The sequence below is a fragment of the Astatotilapia calliptera genome, chromosome 13, assembly GCF_964374335.1.
Source record: "Astatotilapia calliptera chromosome 13, fAstCal68.1, whole genome shotgun sequence".
NCBI classification, from domain to species: domain Eukaryota; kingdom Metazoa; phylum Chordata; class Actinopteri; order Cichliformes; family Cichlidae; genus Astatotilapia; species Astatotilapia calliptera.
Window position 1 is genome coordinate 17,643,952 of NC_137434.1, and position 18,659 is coordinate 17,662,610.

General features: G+C 42.9%; 1 protein-coding gene across 4 annotated transcripts in view; it reads left to right on the plus strand.

Moving 5' to 3' along the window:
* Positions 1-18,659, plus strand: part of zmiz1a (zinc finger, MIZ-type containing 1a) — a 107,354-nt gene that overhangs the window by 37,629 nt on the left and 51,066 nt on the right. For 3 of the 4 annotated variants that reach the window (XM_026189863.2, XM_080287762.1, XM_080287764.1), the window contains exon 3: positions 6,227-6,303. The exons of the other annotated variant lie outside the window; for it this stretch is intronic. The gene's annotated coding sequence lies outside the window, so the exon portion shown is untranslated. The remainder of the gene's footprint in view (positions 1-6,226; positions 6,304-18,659) is intronic. 4 annotated transcript variants of the gene reach the window in all.

Consider the following 18,659-nt stretch of genomic DNA (forward strand, 5'->3'; position numbering starts at 1 on the left):
TGCCTCCGCAACCCTGTAACCACACACTGCTGTTTATGTTCTTTAGGTTAACACAGTTATCTCTGTGCGCAACCGGAGCCGTCAACCTACATGGGCACTTTGGCACATGTGTGCAGTTGCGTGTGTGCAGCTGCAGGACCTGCCTCCCTCCAGAAAGAGCTGCAGGGACTTGCCAGTATTTTCATTCCCTCTAGAGGCATTTCCGCTCACCAACAAAGCCCTGCCTGAGTGATGAAACGAAGAGGAAGCAGCTTTTGTGAAGGGAGCAGCCAAATTCTGTCTGTGTGTTGGTGCGTGTGCGTGTGCACTGCTGACCCTGGCTAACAGTTCGCTACATGCAAATTTACTCTTCAGCTTGCAGTTCAGGTTGCTCCAGGCTCTTGTTTGCTCACAAGCCTACTGTACCACAAGAACAAGCCTACTCTGTATCCCATTCAAGAAAACAAAGTTGCCTCCTGTTTGCCTCTAATTGACTGGTATAATTCCTGGCTTGTTGGATTGGTTAGTGTTTTTTCACAGGGCTTGTTAGCACTGGCCTTTACTTCCTCTGTAGCTGTTGCCAAAAAGGAAATGTATGCTGTAGCTCAGGTCACAATTCTCCAGAGTGTCTGGCTCTGGGAAAGAATTGAATCGAGCCAATAATACAAAAAAACTTCTCATTGTAAAGTGAAAATGACATAAAAAACGAAAAGCAAATAACACTGATATAAATGATCGTTTTGGGTTCTTTCTCTGTGCGAATATCACTTTTTCTCTGCTGAGTGAATAGCCTTTGTTTAGTCTGTGATTTCTAGAAATAACTCCTCGGTTTTGATAATAACTATGGTTGGTGGGAAAACATCATTATTGCTTTCTCACTTGAGGTCATGACACAGCTACTGAGTTGTTGTTTTTTTTTGTAATTTTCAAATGGGTGCAAAAGCAGCAAAACTGCTGGATCTGACAACCGCAGAGATTGAGATTTTCTCTGGGGTTGTCTACAGAGTCAGCGTCCTGTGGGTTGACAGCCAGGGCCCTGTGACACACGCTCATGGCCATAAACAGGGATTTAGCCCTCTGGAGAAAATAACCTTGATAATTACTGGGTGCATATGGACCTGCCCACAGAGGGAGAGGGAGGGAGGAGACGAGAGCTGACTGAGAAGGAGAGAGAAGGGAGAGAGCCACATCCGCTGGTGCATTCCTGCATGCTGTGTCATACTGGTGCTGAGTTTCCCCTCGGTTTGCACGGAGATTTCCACAAGGTGGAGAGTGCAAAGAGCTACTGACGCAGCGCTTGGGGCTGTGGATGCTGACATTTAAAGTTTAACAAAGCAAAAAGCACATGCATACACTCCCCAAAGTAACAAAAAGACAACATAAAAAAATGGAGGCATGTGAGGGTGGGATACATGGAAAGAAGGGGGCATATATAGCCTGGCAACCTAACTCATGAGTTGAACTCTGCTCTCCTGGTTGCTTTCTGCTCTCATCACGTGGCCTCTGTGGTATAGCTGAACTGGGCATCATTACAGCACAGCCAGAGCCGAATGTCTGTGGCTGGCTCACTGCCCCGTCTGCCTGCCTGTCATTCAGCTGGTTAAAGAAGCCTTGTTGAACAACTGCACCGTGCCGGACTACTACAGGGCCATTCATTGCGTGCAACAGCCAAGTCCTGTCACCAGTGTTAGCTAGCAACATACCAATTTACTACTAGAAACGACTCGGGCATTTTGCTCGGTAAGCACAGTTTCCCCCGAGCAACCTCCTAACCCATTTTTTTGAAGTTTGGATTTCAGAGAGCACGCCCCTCTAACAGAACAAGCCTCTTCAGACAAACGCGGTGTTCGCGTCTCAGAGATGTTTTCCGCCTCTGTTGAATGTACGCCATTGAGCGCATAGTGGGATACACTGATCCATTCCCCAAGGAATCACACAACAACAGCAAAACACAAAAAAACAACAACCAAAAAACAACAAAACAGATCCTTTGTGCCGCCTGTAATGCTGGATCTCTCAAACAGAAGAGCTGAAAATACACTTCATCACTCTGAGAGGGTTTTTGCTTCCCCCCACCCCACATGCGTTGGGCTAATCCTGTCACAGCTGACCTGCGTCTTGGTGAACTGTTCTCCGTCCTTTTCTCAGTCCCAGAGTGGCACACACAGAGAGGACATGCATGAGAGTCATAACTTCAACAGGCGCTCTTTCTCCCTTTCGTTACATGCTTTATTCCTGCTCTCATTCTTGACTCCTCCAGCTCTTGTCCCTCTCTTGTCCTTTTTGCCCCCTCCCCACCCTTAACCCTCACTCTGTCTGCATCCCTAACATCCTCCCGCTATGATTAGCAATAGTGTTTTTCTTCCCCAGCCAGTGTAATGTCTAGATCCTCCTGTGTCCTTGGAAAGCAGCCTAATAAGCTCAGACACACACTGATGTCTCTGTGCACCACAGGCCTATTCTCCAGCGTCAGCCAGCACACACTGAGGTAAACAAAGACTGCCACACACACACACACACACACACACACACACACACACACACACACACACACACACACACACACACACACACACACACACACTATCCTAGTGTGCTAATAGACCAGCATACCAACCCACTGAGGACAGCGTTGACGCTAGCTTGCTAACGTTGACCTTCCGTGTGCCAATCACAACAAATCTGCTCTCCCGATTTGAATATGGGGAGGAAAACAGTGTAAATTGAAAGCAGAAATCCCCCTGGTGTGAGACAAGATGAGACTCTGAATAAATTATTCAGATGGCAGCCTCTTTCCTGTATGATTCTCGCCTTCTGCTACGTTTAATGGCATCTGTGAAGACGCCCATTCGAGATTAATCCAGATGTAAGACGTTTGTGCGCGTATGTTTGTGCGATCTTACATTTGTAAGAACGCGTGCATGTGTGTGTGTGTGTGTTGCCCGCTCACCCCTCTTCTCATGCGTCCCGTTGTGTCGTGTGATGGGGAAACAAAGCCTCAACAGGGGAATTTATTTCTTCTCCAGAGAGGGCTGTAAATAAACAACTAGTGAATCAATGCCTCCATTTGTTTTTTCTCTGATAATTCTGCCTGTGGCATCAGGCGGTGTGACAGTGTTTTGCAAGCCAGCGTAGCTCTCAGCAGCCATATTTCCTCTTGGTGAGAGTGAGAAAACATGCCACACTGGCCTCATGTTTCATTACCTAGGATCAGTAAATTACCGCACGCTTTTTTCTTTCTTTTTTTAATATCATTCACTGAAGCTCGTTTAGTACCATGATGGCGCCTTTGTATGAATGGGAAAAAACACCAGCATTAGAGCTGCTCAGTCAATTAAAGACAGACAGGCATAGAAATTACTGTGTTCAGCTGAATGAAAAAAATAACCCACAGTAGGCCCTGTGGTTTCAATCAACGGTGACCTTCCCCAACAGAAGTACTTACAAATGTTTGGATATTAAATATTACGGCGCGCTTTGTAATGCACTCTTTGAATTCATGTTCATGTTATAATCAAAGTGTAAAGAACTTTGCAGGTTATTAAAAAAGAGTTTTGAATAGGTTAGTTCACTTAAATGACAGTAAAACATATTTACTCACTTACTCACTTAATGGGAGCTTTGATGACACTCAGCATACACAGTCCATTTTGATTCTCATCTTGATTTTTTTTTCTTTTTTATGGGGTTTAAGTAAAAAAAAAACTAAACAGGGAAGGTAAAACAACAAAAAACCTGTTTTTTTTAGATATATTTCCATTTCATTCTTGATCTTAATCTGATCTTTAAACATTGCAGCTTTCACCAGACTCCAGCGCTTTACTGGGCTTTTAACAGCTTTACGTGGCAGCTAGCATAAGCATCATAATAAAAAATAACATCTATTTTATTCTCATTGCTAGGCTAATACAAGTACCCTTAGTGCTTTCCATAGGAATGAAGCAGGTACGTAGCACCCAGGTCCTGCTAATCAAATGCACTTCATTATTAGATCATCAGCAAGTATGAGCACCTCTATTAAAGCACAAGATTTGGCAGTTTGCTGGTCTGGTGCATTCAGAAACATGTGCCACACACGTCCCAGCAAATTCAACCCAAAGCATTTTTAATTTTGCCAGCAGATGTTTTTAGTTTTAGTCGTCATTTAGGCTTCTAAATCAGTGGTCCCCAACCCCCGGGCCACGGACCGGTCCGTGAAAATATTGTCGGGCACAAACCGGTCCATGGCGCAAAAAAGGTTGGGGACCGCTGCTCTAAATGATTGTTTTTTTTAGTCTAGTTTTATCTGACTACATATCATAAGATTATAGTAGACTAAATCTAAAGTTGATTCAGTTGACTAAACTATAAAGTGTAAAAATTAGTTGTGTTTTTAACGGTGAGAGTTGCTCTACACAGTTTACAAAGTGTCTTAATTTCCTTGACATCAAATGTCTACTTTTCTCTTCTCTTCCTCCCAACTGTTGACATCTTGTCACGCTTCTATGAGAAACATGGAGCATTCATTGATGAAAACAAGATGTCTTTACATTACATCATCCTTTTTGTCTGCATGCATTAGTTTTTTTTTTTTTTTAATTTATCGTCTTGTGTTTGTCAGAAAAGACAGGTCGTTGATGAAAACAATGACGGAAATTATTGGTCAGTTAAATTAACACGGCCCCAAAGGTCAGCACGTCCAATGCTCAGAGAAACTGCAAGAAAGGAAAAACAAGAGCTATATCTTAGACTCTAGAGCCCCCATTTACCGTTTTAAAGTTGCATGCGGACAAACACTGAGACTTCTGGAACAAAATCCTCTGGATAGATAAGATCAAAGTGGAGAGAATGCAGAATTTGGCAGAAACCAAATAGGTCAGGCAGCATTACAATGATCCCAAGCACAGCAGAAAACGTAAACAGAATGGCTGAAAAAGAAACGAATTAAGGTTCTGCAATGGTCGAGTCAAACCCCAGACCTAAGAGAGCTGTACATAAAGAGATGTCATAAAAGCAACACGTTATTGTTGCTAAATGTTGTTCTACAAGTTAGTGAATCATGTAGGTGCACTCAGTTTTTCACAAGACTGTACATGCAGATGTACATTTAAAAAATGATTTGGTGCTAGCAGCTCTGTCTATCTTGGGATCCAGGTATCTTAATATCTGGCCAACTAAGCCCAGCTCCTTTACTTTTAAACTGTTTGTTTTCCTTAAATGCACTTCTGCAATCTTCAATAACAATAATTAGCGCAGGTTCTAGAAAATATGGGGGGAGTTGCTTATATTAGCTACGGTTGGATGGCTAATGGGAAAGTGAATAATGGTGTAAACAGAGTGTTCCTGGTTCTGCAGGAATAACGTTAACCTCCCAGTGTGCGAACCTTGATTAGAAGCAATCATTCAGCTAATGCTACTATTGGTAATGCCAACACAACTGTACACAAGAGCCTCTAATGAACACTGGTTTACTGTGGTTTCTTTGTACTGAAGTACCCTTCTCTATATCCCATATCCAAGTGTGAAATTACAATATCAGATCATATTTAGTTAATTAAACCCATATGACTAATTTAATTTGACTCAAATGTGGGGAAAGTGAATAAATCATGGAGGCGTATTTAGCTTGCTAGCACTGGTGTTAACAGTAATTAAATGTGGGGCAATCTGTAGCCTGTGAAGATAGCTCAAGTCTTTTCTTTCTGCCTACTGTACAAGTACACATGTGGAAGAAATGTAAGCCAGACGGGGCTTTTTCGGGGGGAGACGTCTTGCAGAATATTAATGAAATGGTGTGTGAGTTTCAAACATAGAAATAAGCGAGTCAAAGATGCAGTCTTGTAAAGTAGGCTAGTGCATTAATAGTCAGCGAGCGACTGTCCCATTAGGAGATCTGCACATCTTAGTTAGAGAAGAGCCAGAAGCAGAGAAGAAATATTCCTCCATGATTAGAGTCGGGAGAGTTCAAAGACAGCTGGTTTTTGCAGCTAGATGGGCACAAAGCACTCACAAGGAAGACAAGAAATCAACTTGTATTTGTCATTTAAGTATTTTATGCTTCATATTTGGCAGGGATTAGAGATGCATATTCTCTCCAGCTCTGTCAGTCCTAGTTATGCGCTTCCATTTTGTCAGATGCACAACGGGGTGCTTTATTGCATCTCGATAAATGTTGCCACCTAAGCCTTGTTTTCCTATCACTAAAAAGCACGTTGTGTTTTGTCACACTCCCTCATGCGCATGGCACTTTGTTTTTTGTTCATTTTAGACTCGCTCTGTGATTGATGAGGATTAAGAAACGGATTTTGCCTAACAGGAAACACAAGAACATCCTTATCCAAACTGGTAAGAATCTTGATTTATCAGCTGCGTGTTCATCTGACTGGTTTGGCTTCAGCTCGTGTGGTGATACTGCAAATAAGACAATATGGCTGCCATTTGGATATTGCCCCACGTTGTATCATACCAGGTGTTTTGTCCTAGAAAAGGATGCTCTCGTGATCGTGTTATGTGGTAACTGAAGCAGAAAGAAGACTTGCTTTCAAGAACAATATGAAAACCTGAATATGTTGCGATTCGGGGCATCAAAAGAACACGCGAAGCTTTAACATAAATCATCTGTGTGTTGTTTGATTGTCCTGCGATACCTAAATTGTTACATGCTGCATTCTGTTATCCCAACGCTTTCATATATTAGACCACATACGCGTCAGAACATCCTGAATTAATTGCCACCATGACTGGCCACCATTGTTCTGAATGAAAGCACATGTTTACGGGGATTAGTTGCGTGATAGTGGGTGATGGCATTTCCTCTTTGCATGGTAGACAGCTGGTGCTTGTCAGGTGAGGGGTGGAGGAGGAATGGGGGCAGTCAGTCAGTCAGTGAGACCAAACAAGTTGGGATGCCAAGTCTTTCTTGCTGGGTCTTTCCTCTGATGTGGTCATTTTAGATCAAGCCCATTTGAAGGATGTTTACAAGAGCACATTCCTGCATGCGTGCTATAGTGGAGCTCTACCTTTTTTTGCTTGTTTTCAAGGCATCGTTATCCATGTTGAACCAGTGCTGGAGCTTCTGTGTGTGACCATTGATTTGCCCGTATCAATTTCCAAGAGGAGTAAACTGCTCATCCCCATTTCCTCATCCTCCAATCCGATCTTTACTGTAAGGACAAAGCTGCATTTGATGCAAAAACATGCTTGAATACTCTGTTCATTTTTCCTTTGAACAGCATGGACATTATGTATTCAGATAACCCTCGGACTGCATGAATATTAAGTGTTCATTTAAACCTTAGCCGAGATGAAACACCCCATCAGTCGTCATGTGACAGTGACCACGATGATGCATGAAGTAATTGGGTTGGATGAGGATATGAGGAAACAGCGCACTAAAGGATGTCATGTTAAGGCCTCCATCGCATTTTAGGTAAAAAGAGGCCCAGTCCTTCTGGTTTTGTTTGGGAGGGTTGTGCAAAATGTCGACAGCGTTAGTTGTATACATGTGAAACGGCATCAAAGCGCTTGAAGGTGAATAATTTTTGGTGGCATCTGCACATTCTGCAATATGCTAATAAGCAAAGCTGCAAAAGCCAGATTGCCAGGAGAGAGAAGGGGCGACGGGGAGAGGAGGGGAAGAAAGAAAGAAGGGGAGAGCAGAGTGGAAAAGAGAGAAACAGACGGAGGCTGGTGTAAATTATGGATGCAACGTGCGATTTCCAAGAGGAAAAGAAAGGCAGAGAGAAACCTCAAGTCATGCATATCAGATTACGCATTTACCACATTTTCTTATCATGGTCCGTGAGCAAACTTGTGTGCAATCTGGCCTCTTTGTGTGTACGTGCACGCGCGTTTGTTTGAGACAGGAAGTATAAGAGTGAGCGAGAGAGCACTTACATATTCATCCATGTCAAGTTGCGTGGAGTTGTCTTGTGCTGTGAGGCATTCTTAAAAACTTGCTATGACGTGCACGTCTAAAGCCGGGTTGACTTACATTGCTATTGTGTAGCTTTGCTTCGTGTGTCCATGGCGACACGGCTCCTTTTGGTACGCACGTGCCATCTCGTTAGTTTTGAGGGTGCATATTTACACAGTGGCAAATCTGCCCCACTGGGCATTTACATGACATTGTTTAACTGTGCCGAAAAGCTGAGCTGGCTGCTTTAATGCCTTCTTTAGCAGTTCTAAGTAAAGTTAAGTAAAAGTATGTTTACCCTGCCCCCCCCGAACTACCACCACATCGCACCCTTATGTGCCAGCGCCTGTGTGTATGTGAATAATGAATCCATTCTTAAGTTGTGTCCGTGTCTGGGGTCTGCGCAGTGGTGTGGTTTCCCCCACAGAGGAGTTGGGAGGGGCTGGGTGGTAGGGGGTGTCTGGAAATAGCTCTGCCTGAGCTGGGAGCACCTTAGGTGGGCCTCTGTGCCAGCCTCACCTTCCTTTAACATGCATGCACGACAAAAGTACAATTCTACTCGCAAACCTGGACTATATTACTCCCCTGTTTTTCAGTTAGACTTGAAAGGGACGCATGTCTGCATTCACATTCACTGAGCAGGGAAGAAAAGAGCTGCGATTTCTAAGAACTGAGCAGGAGACACGTTGCAGTTAAAGCGCAAAGTGTCTTAGTTAGAAAACAGAAACTACAAAGCCCGCTCTGGATCTTGCCTGCATGTAAATGTGTGTTAATGTGCAAAGTAGGTCATTTATTTGGAGCAGGGACAGCCGTGGTGTGCCTCTCTTGAGCGATGTCAGAGCGGGGAATAAGTTCATAAGCAGACACATTGCTGGATTTGGTGAATTGTACAGGGGATTTACATATACCGATATTTTGTTTATGTGTCGAGCCAAATCCCTGGGTGGGTGTTGAAGGTGAAAATGGCTGTGGTCAATCCAGAGACAGCATCAGTAACCACAAGCAGAGATAGCAGCCTAAAAATCAGACTAAATCAGATTACCAAACAAACAGCTAAGAGGATTAATTCTGATCTCTCTCTCTCTCTCTTTTTCCATCAGATGGACACATTAAATCTGCAATCTATAAAATCCCTTCAAATGATTTTCTATTTTACTTTGTGGCCCTCATTTTCTGGTCACATGTTTGGAGCGAAGCTCTTTCTGCTCCCAGTGAACTCTGCCCTTTTGTTCTGCCTTGAGGCCTCTAGAAATGACTTTAGTAAACAGGGTATCAAAACCAGTCTTTAAAAATATCTTCACAGGGTACAAGAGCAGTCTGACCTCTGATCAGGTGATATACTGGCAAGCCCATACTGTTATAATAATGCGTTTTACCCAGCACGCTCGCTGTTAGGAGTAAAGCTGTGTTGAGAGATGCCTGTGGCCCTGTGGCTGTCAGTTAAACAAGCACAGTAACGTTCGCCGGAACAGGCGCAATTAATAGGAACCATAATATATAGAAGGGAATAATTACACCTTGTCGCTGGCTTTCACAGATCAAATATGTTCCTGCATTTCTTCAAATTAATCTCAGGAATGATTGTTGGCTTACAGGGAATCAGTGGCAGCACAGTATGTGTTCTCAGGGAGAAAATACTGTAGATTAATTTGGTTAATATTTCATAAAGCTTAGGAAGGCAAAGGGCATTTGAGGCTTTTCAGATTATTTATTCTCAGCCAATACTACACGCTACGGTTGAGCTGCTGTGCCACTGTGCTGCAACTGCCTTGCACAATGCCAAAGAAAGGCACTTGCCTTTAAAAGTGTTTGCCTGTGATAGCATTGTTTGTGAAATGGGAGCCATTCACATGTGCAGCTGCGTTTCCTTTACGCCACGATCTGATTCAAAGGCTCTCGTTCACGTACGGCTTTGTATCGCTCTCCTGAGTGCTGATAACTGCTAAAAGATTCGTATTAATATCCTCTCTGGTGCTCTTTTATATTAGCTGATTCATTCCCTGCCCGGCTACTTCAGCTAAACACAGGGATACAACATAGCAACGTCGCTCTTGACAGCTTGACAAACTGACATTCCCACTCTCAGTGACTCCCGCTTCTGCCCTCTTGGTCTCTGTGATACAACTGTATACTGTAACCAACAAGACTGTAATCAGTGCAGACCTAATCTAATCATCGCTCCCGACAAGCAGCACTGGCTGCCGGGCTTCCACAAAACACATCTCGCATCAACAGGCTGCTTGGACGGCATCGTGTAGCTCGAGCAACCGCCGGATGAAATGTCAGGAGAAGCAGGATTATTCCCGAAAATGTCACTGACAGCATAATAACTTAGCAGAAGAGTGTCTCATGCTATGTTTGTATCTCATGTCAGCAGGTGTGATGTGTAACTCGGTGTGTGTCATAAAAGCTACTGTACACAAACGTAAACAGAAAGCGGGATCTGTTGAGTGAAACTGGTGCGCGATCGGTGTGCGCGCAAACCGTGGTGTTAGACGTTAAAGTGTGTGTTTTTAGATCTGCACAACCAAATGCACATCTTTAAAACCTCCTCATTATTGGCAGCGGGAAAGCTGCCCGGGCACCGGGACAACTCCTGTGTGCATCTGCGTGCGTGTCTGTCTGCAGCTTGTGTGTTCGTGGTATGCGCCTAATTCGGCGGCTCATTCCAAGATTTGGTTAACCGAGTTGGCTCGCCCTATCGCATTGCCACAGAGTGTGCAGTTGCTTCAGCCTCTGTTTCATTTAGTGGCACCCACGCTCTTATCCTCTTGCCATGAAAGCACGCAGACACACATGCTTTTGCACCAGAACAGAAATGCACACACGCGCACGCACAGCTGAATGAGAGAAAGACAGAGTAAGAGGGACAGAAAGAGAGGGTGAGAAAGAGGAGAAAAAAATAAGAAAGTACCAATTAAGCTCCTCAGACAGTTCTGCCAACAGGCATCAGGAGGTTGGAGGCGGTGAGTGTTTGCGTGTTTGTGTGTGTGTGTTGGATAAGGGGGTAGAGGGTGTTTGACTAGAGCTGAGGTCTCTAACTTTTGCGTTGTCAGTTTTGTACTTGTGCAAGTTTTGAAACAACTCATTACCGTGAGGTGTCAATAACCTGCTGAGGAGGCTGGCAATTATCAAGAGCTTGTCACTTTTTATAGTTGTTTGTTGACAATTTCCTATTATATGCTGTATTGTTGCTCCGTGTACTCATTTATATATAGACTTTTAATCACACTGCTGTAGATTTTGAAATATTTGAAAAATATAAATGAAAAAAACATTCAGATTCTTGTACTGTAGTTGTGGGGAGAGGTTTACATGCAATCATCATGATTTTTATGATTTCTTCTTTTTCCAGTGTGGGGTGATTATAAAACAAAGAAACAAGAATCAGGTGGTATTGGTTTGAGCTCATTTTGTATTTTCTCTAATCTGCACAGGGTCAAAAGTATATATAAACCCTCACTAATATTTGGTTAAATGTCCCTTAGCAAGTTTCACCTCGATCAGGCATTTTTGGCAGGCATAATAAAGCTTCTGGAGTAATTCTGGCTGAATATTTGACCACTCTTCTTGGCAGAATTGGCAGAGTTCATTTAAATTGGTTGGTTTCCTGGTACAGACCTGGCTTGTAAGCATAGTCTGCATATTTTCAGGAGGGTTGAGGTCGGGGGAAGGCCATTCCAGAAGCTTAATGTTAGCCTGCTTTACCCATTCCCAAACCAGTTCTGATGTGTGTTTGGAATCATTGTCCCAACCGTTTCCAAGTTTCAGCCCTCTAGCTGTTGATTTGAGGTGAAGTTGAAGAATTCTTCTTCATTATTCCTTCCACTGTGCAGTGTACCAGTACCACTGGCACCAAAACAGCCCCAGAGCATAATGCTATAACCACTTGATGCTTGATCCCTCACCTTTACTCCTCCAAACATACCTCTTGTCATTGTGGTAAAATAGCTCATTCTTGACTTATAAAACTTGGTATTTGGATTGTTCATCTGGGAAGCTGCAAATTTAAACCAAGATTGAAGGTGTTAATTTTTTGGGCAGTTGATTCTTTCTAAAACTCACTTTATTGTGGACAGTGACAATGGTGTTACAGCAGTTTCCAGTTTAAGGCCAGGCTTGAGCCTTGGTGTTTTCTGGGTTGTTCCTGAACATCCTAACCCATTTACTCACATCTGACAGTGACAGTTCAGGTCTTCTTCCAGACCTTCCAGTCTGCTTCCAGTCTGCTGTTGTAGAACTGTTTGAAGTCATGATCTTGGAATCTGCGGGTGTTTAGAAATGTCTCCAAGAGACCTCCCTCACTTGTGTAAATCTACAATTCTACTTCATTGACTTCCTTGACTTTTCTCATTGTTCTTAATATCGTTCAGTCCACTAAGTGCTGTCAAACAAATCCTTTTTATGCAGGCAAAGAGAAAGTTGTAGTTGCAGTCAGTCCTGATCACTAATGAGAAGTTAATAGGCCTTGGCCTCGTCAAGTTAACAGATATTTTAGAACCTTCAGCACCACTTATTTTAAAAAATTTGTGAATGAATGTATGTATTTGAGGCTGTATGTGTACTTTTGTTCTTGCATCACAACTGTTGGTGTGTACACAATAGTTTCATAGCTCAGTTTTATGCTCTACATTTTATGCTGTTTAATCAATATAGCAATCTTGTTATTCTGTAGCTCCAAGAAGCAGCTTTACATTACAAATGCTGACATACAACAAGCTACAAGAAGTCAGAAAGATGCTTTGAGTTATTAACTGATTTTCAAAGTTATTTTCAACTTTTTCTTCTCTGTTTAACCGGGGAAAAGTATTTATTTTGCTGTGAGACTTTTCTGTCAGCAACCAGTAGCTAAGCCCTAATCCAAACAATCTTACTGTACTGCCAAATGAAGCCTCTTCCTCTGTTCATGCTGTGAAACAAAAGGCTACTTTGGCCAAATCAGGACTGACATCATTGGCAACAGCTGCAGGCTGCATGTGCGATGTGTGCATGCATGTGCGTGCACGCCTCTGTGTGTTGACGTCTTTGTGCGCGCGTGTTTGCGTCTGTCAAGATGAGGTGACCTGATTGCTCAGCTGAGCAGCGAGGGAAGACCCAGCCTTGTGTTGTCAGAGCACCAATAAAAACCACAAGAGATGAACCACAATGCTCCCCGGTCGGCCGCCCCTCCCTCTCGCGGTCCCTCTGAGTTTTCTGTGTCTGCCGTGCCCACCCCCTGCACACCCCTGCCACACATACACACACTTAGACACACAGTGGCACTCCTGACCATGCCAAAGCAGATTTAGAGATGAAAAATGATCCACCGCTGGCCCTGCACTGCGCTATCAGCTCCCAGCTATGGAGTGGTCAAGCCAAATCCTGTCCTATCCTTATAGCTGTGAAGATAGAGCTAGTTAAAACTGGACCTCTCCTCTCTCTAGTCTCAGGCAGGTTGACCCTGCATAGTACAGTAGTATAGTTATGTACATGGACGACCTTCTTCCACATCAAACCTTGTACAGCTTAGATGTGGGAGTTTTTTGTTTGTTTCTTTTTACTTCAGCAGCTGCAGGGACTGACAGTCTCTAAAACCTGCAATGAAACACGTCTCACTTTGCCTCAAGGTGCCATTAACCCATTTAAATGAATTGAATTTGTTTATTATTCAGTGGAGAGTTTAGCTTTTACATGATGGCTCAGATGCTGTTTGAAGAGACCTTTTCCCTTCAAAGCATACACTTTGAAGGGTCCTGCAGAATTTCAGGATGAAGAGATTTCAGATTAAAGATGCTAGCCAGTACCAGCTTTAGTTGTTAGTGTCAGTAAAGGTGTGTGGTCTCATCATTCATGGCTCCCAGCGTGAACACACATAGTGCCTTCTCAACACACACACACATGCACAAACAGAAATGGCCCCCCGACCCCCTGGGGTCTCACCTCTGTAGCCCTGTGGCGAATTGTGTGTTTGTGTCTGAGGCTTAATAACTTCACTGGGGCCGTCCCACCCCTGCTGCTCTGCCTTATTATTCCCTGTACCTTCTCTGCTTTGTCCAGAGGAAGTAAAAGAGATAGGATGGATATCAAGCAGCACCTTTGGGGAATGGAAGAAGGGGTGAAGGTGGGTGTGTGTGTGTGTGTCTGAGGGCTAAAAATGAGAGCTGCAAGGCGGGAACAGTAAGGACGAGGAAGGCTGGGGGGTGGTATTGTGGATAAAGAAAGCGGAGAATGGAGCAGAAGGTGGGGGCCTGCAGCAGTATTGACGTGGTTCAGGTAAGTGAAGGATTAGTGGAGCTGCAGAAAGCCTAGGAGCTGCTGCTCCCTCATCCAGCCAGCGGTGAAGTGGCTCCTCTTAATGAACTATTAAGAGGAAAAGGATTCTCTTACATGCATGCACGCACATGGACATGCCATTCATCCTGCAGAAAGGGTCTCCATTCATGACGAATACAGAATACCAGCTTTTCGAAGCTTTTGGGACATTTTTTAGATTATCTGTCCTTCAGCCATCCGTGCTAATAACAAAAACAGCCATGAAGTGAGTCTCCAAGTAATGTGTGTGCAGTCAAAGCCTGATATAAGCCTGTTCTCCTGTGCCACAGAGGACTGTGTCTAAAATTTGTTAACCCTTTAAAGCCTGAACTATGAAGTACTTGGTAGAAAATACTGATTTAAAAATATAGTGTTTATCGAACCTTTTAACAAATTAAAAAGAATATTAATTTCTTTTTACTCCAACACGTATATACCAGTCTGCTGCTTTAACTACTCATTTGTGCAGTAAATGTGCATTTATGACTCAGATGCCTCCATTATAACTATAACAATTTAGCCTTTGAATGAATGGGCTTGAGGATTAGTGCTGCCAAAAGTGAAGGGACATTACAACATATTATTGCATTGTTTTTATTTGTTTTATGACGATAGCAAGAAGAAAAGCTACGAGACAATATGTTAAGATGTCACTGACACAGAAACTTTTCACTGGATCCATGTTTGATGTTATCTGATGCCACTGAAGTTAACTTTTAAATGATCATTGAGTTCAGGAAAAAGAACGTTTGGCGTTCGACCTTTAATGCTGACGCTTCTTGCGACATATGGCGAGGTCAAAGAGATGAACATAACTACAAAAGCATGCAAGGAATCGACTTAATGGACTCAGAGCTCAAATCATGACACTGTTAGTTTGCTCCCGTGACTCCCGATATTTCCTGCAGCTTTTCTTTCTAATTCTGACTGTCCTTTAACTGACTTGACGGATGGAGAAGCAAGAGCGTGAACCTACCATGTTCTTTAACTCTCCAGACACACATTCACACTTTGCCTGTCCTGCAGATACAGCAGACACTGTCACGGTTGTTTTAGGGCGAGCTCTGCTTGTGTGTCCAAGGATAACAGCACACAGGACTCACTTGAGTGTGGGTTCTGTGCTTCAGTGAAAATTCCCTTAATGTGGATGTGGTAATGTTTGTGTCCCATGTGTGCTTTAGTGCATGTCTGAACAGGTGTTTCTGATTGTGTAGTGTGTGTGTGTGTGTGTGTCACATGTCAGTCGGGGTCAGGTGTCTGTCTAGTTTCACTTTACAGAGGAAACCCAGCAGCTCAGATTTCAGCGGGGGTCATCTGTTCTGCTCTGTGTGTCTGAGAGGTTAAAGTTGACTCTGCTGAGGGTTACAGAGGGCTAGGCTACGTTTCCTGAGACACACACATATATAACATGCGAAAGACACATTATAGGTAGAAAAGGGTTTATTTATGTTTTTTATATTGTTGGTACAGTGAAAATGAAGCGTTTGTACATTTGTACAGAAATACCTTTGCATCTAAACATGCGAAAACTGCAAATGTTTGTTATTATTAGTATTATTATTATTTTGGGGGTTGGTTAATCAATTAATTGTTTTAGCTGTAAGTAATCTGTTTAATTGTGCATTTTTAATTCATTACCACAAACATTTTAGTAACTTTATTCTTGTTTTCCATTAAAAATGTCAGCAAAGTAAACTTGTAATTATTGTGTTCTTACTATATACTATATATATGGCATACAGTATTATTATTCGACTTAACCCTAACCCTTGTTTTAGCATTCTCACAAACGACAACACTTGCGGTAAATTTTAGCCCATAGACACTCTCTAAGTGGCTGTAATAGTTACAGGAAAATCTTGACAGTGACATGTTGGTGTGTCGGGAAAACAAAAGGACAGTGACACTAAAGTTACATAAGGCACAGAGTCTGTCTTTCTCTGTCAGTCTTTCTCACTCCCACTTGTTTTTTTTCCATTCGACCCCCACCTTTTTTTCTGTCCCTCTGTACCTCTCCTATACAGGAACTGGCCAATTTCCTGAGCCTGTTTTTCCATTTTGCTTCCCTGTGCATGTATCTTTTACATGCATATGTTTCTGCGTTCCTCTGTGTGTGCCTGTTCGTCATCCCCCGTCTCTGACTGGCTCTCAGCTAACAGCTTAAAATGTCACAACTGTTTAATTTCACAAGAGCAAGCTTTTTGGAAAGTGACCTCATGCGCACGGTGCAGTTTGAGTCAGATCGCGACTTTTTCAGCTTGATGCTCTAACATCAAAAAACATGTCTTTAGACGTTGTGTAAACACGTTATTGATAGGCAGCAGTGCCGGTACATCTCAAGGTTTAAAGAAGGAATTCTCAAACTGTGGGAGACTCACGAAAAAGGAACTTATCCCAATTTATTTTTCCATGGATCGTCATTCTGTTTTTTTGTCCCAGGACAAGGTGGAAAAGATATGTAGTCATGGTTTCTTTGTATTTACCTACACGTGGCTAAAACCCGATTTAGGCTTCTGCAGGGAATTTACAGATCAATTTATGAAATAACCGGAAACCCCTCACTGCAACCTTATGTACCATCCAGTTGTTGCGGACTGCATTGGCCTGACGTGTAGTTAAATTTTTCATGGAAGTTTGGCGTACAGTTAAAAAGGGTTTCCGGTTACATCATGAGTTACAGTGTATATTTCCCACTGAAGTATAATTCAGGCATAAAGCAAGAAAGAAATACAGCAAAGAAATAACTAAGACAGGGTAAAACAAATGCCAGCAAGGTCTGTTTTGCATTGAGATCTGGTGACTCTGGAAGCAATTTGAATACAGTGAACTCACTGTCATGTTCAAGAAACAGTTTAAGATGACTTGAGCTTAGTGACATGGTGCGTTATCCTAAGGGAAGTAGCCATCAGAAGATGGTACACTGTGATCAAGGGTCAGCAACATGGTGTTTAAATGATGCTCAGCTGGTACTAAGAGGCCTGAAGTGTACCAAGAAAATACACCCTGACATCATTACTCTGTTGTTGATACAAGGCAGAAATTGTGTGAATTGTAGCCTCGGTTTCCTTTTCTTAACAGACAGGAGTGGCGCTCAGTGTGGTCTTCTGCTCCTGAAATGCTCTTCTGCATAGCTTGGCTGTTAAAGGTCATTTGAGTTACCGTTACCTTCTTATCAGACCAATTAGTATGCAGTTGAGCAGATATACCTAATGAAGTGGCCGGTGAGTTTATAAGCAAAGACGATTCAACCTTTTGTGAAAGATTATTTTGCGTGTCAGACAGAGATTTATTCCCATGGTGAGTTTTGGCATCTCGGAGTGAATGACTGAGTGCAGGTTGACATTTAATGTTCCCCAAATCAAGAAACAATCAAACAGGCAAAAACTGTTTTGTGCACTATGGCTTTCCACTTCAATGAGGGAATCCCAATAACCTCCAGATTTTATTGGCATATTTTGGGAAAGCAGCTTATACAGTTCAGTGGAAGAAAACTTTCTCAGTCGTCTTCATGCAGCGTTCCCGTTTTACACTCGATAGCATCGCACTACCTGTAATGGATGTTTGCTGGTTTTACTCTTTCCTCCCTCCCTCCACTTCCTCCTGGCCTTCAACACCATGGATCACTTTGCTGCAGAAAGACATTTTTCCACATCTAACTTAATGTCAAACCAATTTCTGTACTTCTGTCAAGGTAACTTTCTGCGCTGACATGTTGACAGCAATGTTTTCTAATATTCTTGGGTCAGGGTGTTCAGTCTCTTTACTTTTCACTTTGAGTACTGAGGTGTGAAATACTTCATCCACAATGCTGTGCTTTGCTTAAATAAAAGCTGCGCACATAATGATAAAAAAAGGTTATCTCATCAATTTTAGAGGTGTTAATGGTCAAAGCTCTCGCAAACATGTATTCAAAAAGCAACAAGCACTTTATGAAAAGTATGCAGAGGCCAATGAGTTTGGTGAACTTTGTACTCTGCAGATGAGTAAATATTTGATTTCAGACTGTAAAGCCTTGATACATCCAAATGGCAGATCTTGTGCAGAAATGCACTAGAAAAAAAAAACTCAAGTGAAGCTATTCTAGTAAAAGCATTTTTTTGGAAGGGTTTCATTAGACATTAGCATGAGTTGAACTGTCATATTTGTCACTGTGACCCCCTAATGGCCACTTGTCCAGCTGAAGCTGCGTGTCTTTGATCAAAGCTGACCGGCGTTCCCCTCTGGCTCCAAAACAGGCGGTTCACACAGAATAGCCTGTGTTTTTCCTATTCCGATTGGAGCTATTACTCCTCCACCTAATATTCATTTAGTGCCTGCTGTTTGTGTGTTTGTGTGCTTGCTGTGTTGTGTGTGTGTGGCCCATGCTGCCTCGGTTGATGAAGGAGATCCTTATTGCCCTCGGCACAGTGGCTCAAGGAAATCAATGTTTGATTTGCCGGGTACATGATAAAGGATTTAATGCTGAAATACACCCCCACCCTCTCATGGGCTGCTC